Raw genomic sequence first — 7,134 nt, 5'->3', positions numbered from 1 at the left:
TACACTCATTAGTATACAAAGATATTAAATAACAATTGAAAAGAATCAAAGGAATCGTAAATTAAATATAACCGAATTATCAATTTCTAACTATAGACACCATATATAATTGATTTAAGGCTTGAGCCTCTAATGTCCCCAGCGGAGTCGCCAAGCTGTCGTAACCGATTTCCGGCGATACGACGAGTCTCGACTCATTACGTGAAAACCCGATTTTGTAAAAGAAATGTTTCGGAGTCACCATCGACCTTTTGGGTTAGGTAGGCCGAATACCCAAAAATCTTCTTTTAAAAGAGTTTTTTAAGAAAAACATCATTTTAAAAGATGTATCGATCCATGTATAAACAGAAATTCATTTTTAGTAATAAAAAAGAGTTCGGGGGTCGATTACGTGTGGAGAAGGATTAGCACCCCCACAACGCCCAAAATTGGTACCCATCGATTATATATTGTCTCTAAATAGTAGAAATCTAAGAATTCGATATATATTTAGATCACGATTCCATTATTCCTAATTCAACCATACAAATATTATAGAACAAAAATTCTAAGGAAAAATATAAAATATTCTCTTATTTCCAATTGAAGAGAAAATACACCCTAAAATACTTTAGGACGAATATTTCTCTTCCCAACTGAAATAAAAAGAATAATAATTTTTCCTAAGGATTCCATATAAAAAAATTATTCTACCAAAGAAAGAAATTAAATTTATTAATCCGAATATTATTAGAAAAGATAAGGGATATTCAATAATTTAAAAAAACACCGAGACTTAATCTCTAATAAAATTAGCAAATTGTCTCGATAAGTTTAAAATAATGAATATTTCCTTTTCCCTTCAAAATTAATTAATTTTAAATGCAATCAATTTTTTAGGTTTTTCTAGTGGGATATTATTTATTTTAAAATATCGAAAAGACATCTAGTTGTTTTAAGACTGTCCCTTCTTAATATTTTAAAATACATAAATACTACCCTTAATCCAATTATATAATCGGTTAAGTTATGCTAATGAGGCTTTTAAACAAAATAAAATATGATACATTGAAGCACTTAGAGAAAAAATATAAACACATGGATTAAAAGAATCATTTTAAATTTATTTTTAACTTATATTGCTTTATAAATATATACATATTTTCTAAATATTATATTAAACATAGAACATGATATTTATTCTAAAATATAATAAAAATATAAAATAAAATGTTTCTATCATTCTATAATATTATATACAAAGTAATATATAATAATAATACAAAAAAATACATATATAAAACATAAAACATACTTTAATGGTAAAAATAAATAATATACACTTGGATTCTTTCACTATATGGTGACAAAAATAAATATAAAGTAACTTTGATATCCTAAACATTAATAAAGTAAATATTCTAGCATTAAACAAGAGAATAACAAATAGAAGCACTAGAATCATGATAAAACCATAAACATAGGACTAAAATAGAAAAACATCAACATCAGTGGCCAATCTCGAGAAGATGACTAAATTAAAATAATACAAAACCAAACATCTAATTCGTAAATCTTAGAAAATAAAAGGAAATGGTGACTAAATTGCAAAAAATGCTAAAACTAGGAGGACCTGAGACACGATTAACCCTAAAACTAATAACTAAACATGAAACACACTAAAAAGGGGGACTTAAAGCGTGATTTACCCAAAAACCTTAAGATATCAACTCCTTCCCCCTCTCCAGAATATTTTTTCACGCAGTTTCTAATCCCAACTCTTTCTCCCTTTTCTTCCTCCCTCAACTCACGGCAGCGTTCACCAAGGAAACCAAAAAGAGCCACCACACACGGTGGCGCTACTACCCAAACTACACTAACCCGGCTCTAATCGCTTCTCCCACGACTCTATTCGACAAGGAACACAAAAAATCCAGGTAAACTTACTCTTTAACTTATTTTCTTTCCCTAAAAAATTTATCTAAACTTTGTTTTAGTTTTTATTATCCTTTTTAAAACCAAATAACAACGAAAAGGAGAAGAAAAATACCTTAAAAAGGCTTCTTGTATTTCTGTTGAGAAAGAACGAGAGGAAGAGATCCCCTCTCGGTTACATGGTTTTGGTTTTTATAACCAATTTTACATAGGTTTAAAAAAAATAAAAATAATCCTAGCTCCACTGTGGTGTTACTGTTGTTGATGATGGTGTGCTTTTAATGCTCCGGATATTCCGGGGTTTTGTTGAGCGAGCTTGGACCAGCGGTGACGGCTGAATCATGATATTTCTATGGTTAGGATTAGGGTTAAGGTTCTGTCGGGTTTGAATTTTTGAGATTTGAGGTTATGAGATTTAAGGGTTATGAAAAATGGTGGCTACACTAATATAAAGGGTGTGCACAAATTTCAGCAACAAAAAAATTGTGCAGAAAAATCAAAATCAAATAAAAAAGGGTGTGCAGAATTTTTATTTTTGATATAATATATTAACTATTGGTATTTTTTAAAATAAAATGGGTATGCAGATGTTATCTTGTGGGCCACATAGGTCCGCCCTGCATCAGCACTGGAGTATCTGCATCATGATTGCGAAACCCCGGTCGTGCATTGCGATATCAAGCCGAGTAACGTTCTCCTGGACGAAGAAATGTCGGCTCATCTCACCAATTTCGGACTCGCAAGAATCCTACTTAAAAATTCACCCAATGCTCATTTTAGTAGTTCACTTGGACTAAAAGGTTCAATTGGCTACATGGCTCCAGGTAATGTTTGTATTGATTTTATCTACTGTTTTTAAGTCTTCCGAAAGCTGATCATATCGAGCAATGCAGAATACAGCACCGGTGCAGGCGTGTCGACACGAGGCGATGTCTACAGTTTCGGCATAGTGATCCTTGAAATGTTTACGAGGAAAAGACCTGTGGACAATATGTTCAGTGGAGAAATGGATTTGCAGTAATGGGTTTCAACGCATCTTCCTGATAATTTCCAGGATGTTGTGGAAGATGAACTTAAGCAGAAAGAATGGCAGCCGGCATACGATGACGGAATCGGCAGGATGTTAGAAATCGGATTCATGTGTGCAAGTAAATTACCTGAAGAAAGACCAACCATGACGGAAGTCTCTGTAATGATAAAAATTGTCAAGGCAAGCTTATCAAAGTGATAGTAATGTATTCTAACTTTACGAGAGGAGTAAATTAGATTATAAAAATCATTTTTATAATAAATTTCTATAAAATTTGATCTGAATTAATCAATTAATAAATCATATATTAATGATTAATTAAAATACGAGGTTGATGCTTCATTTCATGAATAAAATTTATATTATGAAAATTATTCCCCTAATGATGGATTTGAAAAGTATTTGTAAAAGGTTACAATGTCAAGTGACTTTTAGGATATATGTATTGATTAGAAAAAAAATAATATAATATGTTTAAATTAATTTTTATTTTTGTTCTAATTCTAAAATAATGTATTTAAATGATTAATCGAGATGTTAATAAATCAATTTTAAAAAAAATTTAAATGATTTTTAATTATTTTTATAGTGTATCTAAATTCACTTATGACGTTAATTTATATTTCTTTTAAATAAATTTAAATTTTATATAATCTATTTCATTTATTTTAGTATATTTATTAAAAATAATTATTTTGATCTCTATTTCTTGAAGTAATTTGGTCTTTAATGTTTTATTTTAGAATAAAAAGACTCTTAATATTTGATCAAATAGTCACTGTGACATTTATTCTTTATTTTGAAACATTTTGACTTTTAATATTTCATTTTAAGATAAAAATGAACATTTTTACTCTAAAATAAAACGTTGGGGTTAAAATGCTCTAAAAATAGAGGTAAAAAATAATTATTTAATCAAACATTAGAATTATTTTTATATATTGTGTCATTTTCTTGAACAATTCTTACTTAAGAAATTAGGGAAACAAATTTTGTTCATAACGAATATTGAACCTATGACCTAGAGAGGAAATATCAATTAAAAACCTTTAATCATTTATTCTAGAAATTATCGATATATTATACCCTTCATTTTAAAGATAGTAAGGATTGGCAAATGATTCATGTATCAATTTAAAATATCCGATCTAGAAAATGTTAAAAAATATTAATTGATCTATAATTTATTTTTTATGTGTATTCGTATAATTTATTTTTAAACGGATTTGAAAACGCTTGTACAAATTTATAATGTCAAAAAATGTGATGTATTGAATATTTCAATATGTTGGATGGTTTTTCGACGATATCAGTTTTAAAATAATATTTTATTATCTAAATTTTTGAACAAACACTTTAAATTTTTAAAATTTAAGAAAATCTTCAAAACTTAAAAAATATAGATTTTTAATTCATTTTCATTAATTTTATGTGAATTTCATGTAAAATTAATTCTAGAAAAAGAAATATGAGTGAAAACATTTTGATATCAATCTTATAGCAAATATCAGTGATTGGTTGTTGCTTGTCGATGATGGTAAAAAACACATTATAAAAAAATGAATTGTTAAAAATTTAGTGACAAAATCAATACACCATAAAGTTTAATACCTAAAACGACATCGCATCAATAGTTACACAAAACCATATCTTTTGTCCATGTCATTACACCGTTTGAATTTTAACGGTCCAATAACATAAATAGAGTTAAAATAAAAATTCAATGCTATAATTTAAAAAAATAAAAGTTTAATGACATAAACAATACATCATTTAAAATTCAATGTTATTTGATAATTTACTCTAAATTTTATTATGTGACTAATCTTTTCCATTTAATTTACTCTCTTTATAACCTTAGAATTTATCCATTAAGCGATCTCAGTGATAAAAAAAATATTATTCTCACTAAACGTTCTGAATTTGAATAGTATTTGTCGGATGTGTGTTATCAATTAATTAAAATTATCCTAAACAAATATTATATTGTAATTGTTACAAATTATTTATAAAAAAGCTTAAAATATTATTTAAGAAAAATCTGACAAATCAATACTTTAAATTTTTTAATAGAATACTTAATTTTAAAAAAAAAACATATATTATCAAATCTAATTGCTGGACTCATACACAAATCATACGGTTTGCATTATCTGAATAACTCAGAAATCTTTTAGAGAATCAAATCAACCAAAAATGATTAAAATTATATGAACTTAATCGTACAATCAACGATAGATTCAGAAATTTATTTTAAATTAAGAATATATATATTATTAACATAATTTTTAAAAATAAAATAGATACAATTAAAATTTTAAAATAAAATAAATTATTAATATAAAAAAATTAAATTTTAAGCGAACACGTGCCTACCTAAATAAAGACTACATCCGCACCCGCCTCTAATTTAATGAGGGCGGGGCCATTCCGATTCCAGAAATTTCATCTTCCTCCGCAAAGAAATCAAGCATATTAAATGAGTGGAAGCCTTATTAGACAACACAAAATAGAATTGTTTAGAACAGTATAGACACACTAGATATTCTGGGAAGCCTCTGGAACTGCAATTTCACAATGATTAGGGTCAAATTCAGTCACCACTCCGTCTACTATTTATAAATTATAGATTTAGTCTCTATATTTTGATTCAATAAACCTTTTTTTATAAAAATCTAAGATGGTTATAGGGTTGTATATGTTTATAATTTTTTAATCACTGATAAAATACGTACATCTTATAGATATAATTGTTCGAACTCGAGATCTCAAGGGTGAACAACACTCCTTTAAGCCACTGCTACTTAATAAGTTCTAATCCAATAAGTTTTAATCTTTATATCTTTTAGAGTTAATTGCATCATATGTTTCCCAAATTATAACTCTTATCTTAAATTAGTCTTTAAACTTCTAAATATTTTAATTTCATCCCTAAACTATTACTATCATTTTAATTAGTCCTTAAACTTTTTAATATTTTAGTTTCATACTCAAACTATGACCTTCATTCTAAATTGGTCCCCAAACTTTTAAATCTTCCAATTTCATCCACAAATTCATACGAATATGTAATTAGTTTTAGCCATAGTTTATCCTAATTTTTTTTTCAAATACAATAAAATAGCTTGACCTAACTATTTTATCAACATGGAACATGATTATTTTATACATATAATTTGGGTTGAAATTGAAATGTTGAAAAAGTTTGGGGGACCAATTTAGAATGAAGGTCATAGTTTGGGTATGAAATTAAAATGTTAAAAAGTTTAAGGATAAATTTAAAATGATAGTCATAGTTTAGGGATGGAATTGAAATATTTATAAATTTAGGGATTAATTTAAAAAGTGGATTTAATTTGAGGATGAATGATGCAATTAAATCTAGTTTTACAATAAAAGGTTAAAAATGTAGAGTTAATAAAAATAATTATTTGAATTAAGATCAAATTTTAAAAATAAAAAATAAAAAATGATTAGAATACATTAATTAAATCTTCAAACTAGATAATAGGAACCAAATAATTTGCAGTGCATGCCCAGAAGATTGTGACCGCTTATTGTTGTTTCTTTTTCTACATTGAAGAGGCCATTCCTTTGCCCATCTTTGCATTTACATTATGTGTTAACTGCCAAAATCCAATCGTCTATCAATATAAAATTAGTTCAACATTAATTGATTAATAATTTGCTTCAAAAAGGACTCAATTTAAAATTAAAATTAAATCAATATAATTTATTCAGACTAATAATTAAATTTTAAATCCAAAATAATCTGAAAATAAAGGAACCATGTTGATAAATACATAAAAACTTAAACCCCAACCTCATAGGTAAAGATATACAAGGTAGGATGACTCTTTATAAATTTTAAATTATTGTATATTTTATTGATATTTTTTTTTATTTTTAGAATATTAAAAATTATTTTCCTTTTAAAAGTTTACTTTTAGAATAAAGGATTGTTGTTATCTTGGATTCAAGCACTTCATATGTCAAGGGGTATAAGTATTTATTATCAAATGATTGAGTTATTGAATAAATGCTACTGTGTATTCACCTTAAAATTTCGTAAAAAAATATTCTTTTGGTATCAAATTGGGTAAATTACACATTTAGTATCTTAACTATCACCCAATTATCTTTTGTTTCAAACTTATACATAATTTTACTCTTTAGTTTCATTTTGGGCA

Source organism: Hibiscus syriacus, unplaced genomic scaffold (genome assembly GCF_006381635.1).
Source record: "Hibiscus syriacus cultivar Baekdansim isolate YM2019G1 unplaced genomic scaffold, ASM638163v2 tig00116939_pilon, whole genome shotgun sequence".
In the NCBI taxonomy this organism is placed as follows: domain Eukaryota; kingdom Viridiplantae; phylum Streptophyta; class Magnoliopsida; order Malvales; family Malvaceae; genus Hibiscus; species Hibiscus syriacus.
This window is presented reverse-complemented; position numbering follows the sequence as displayed.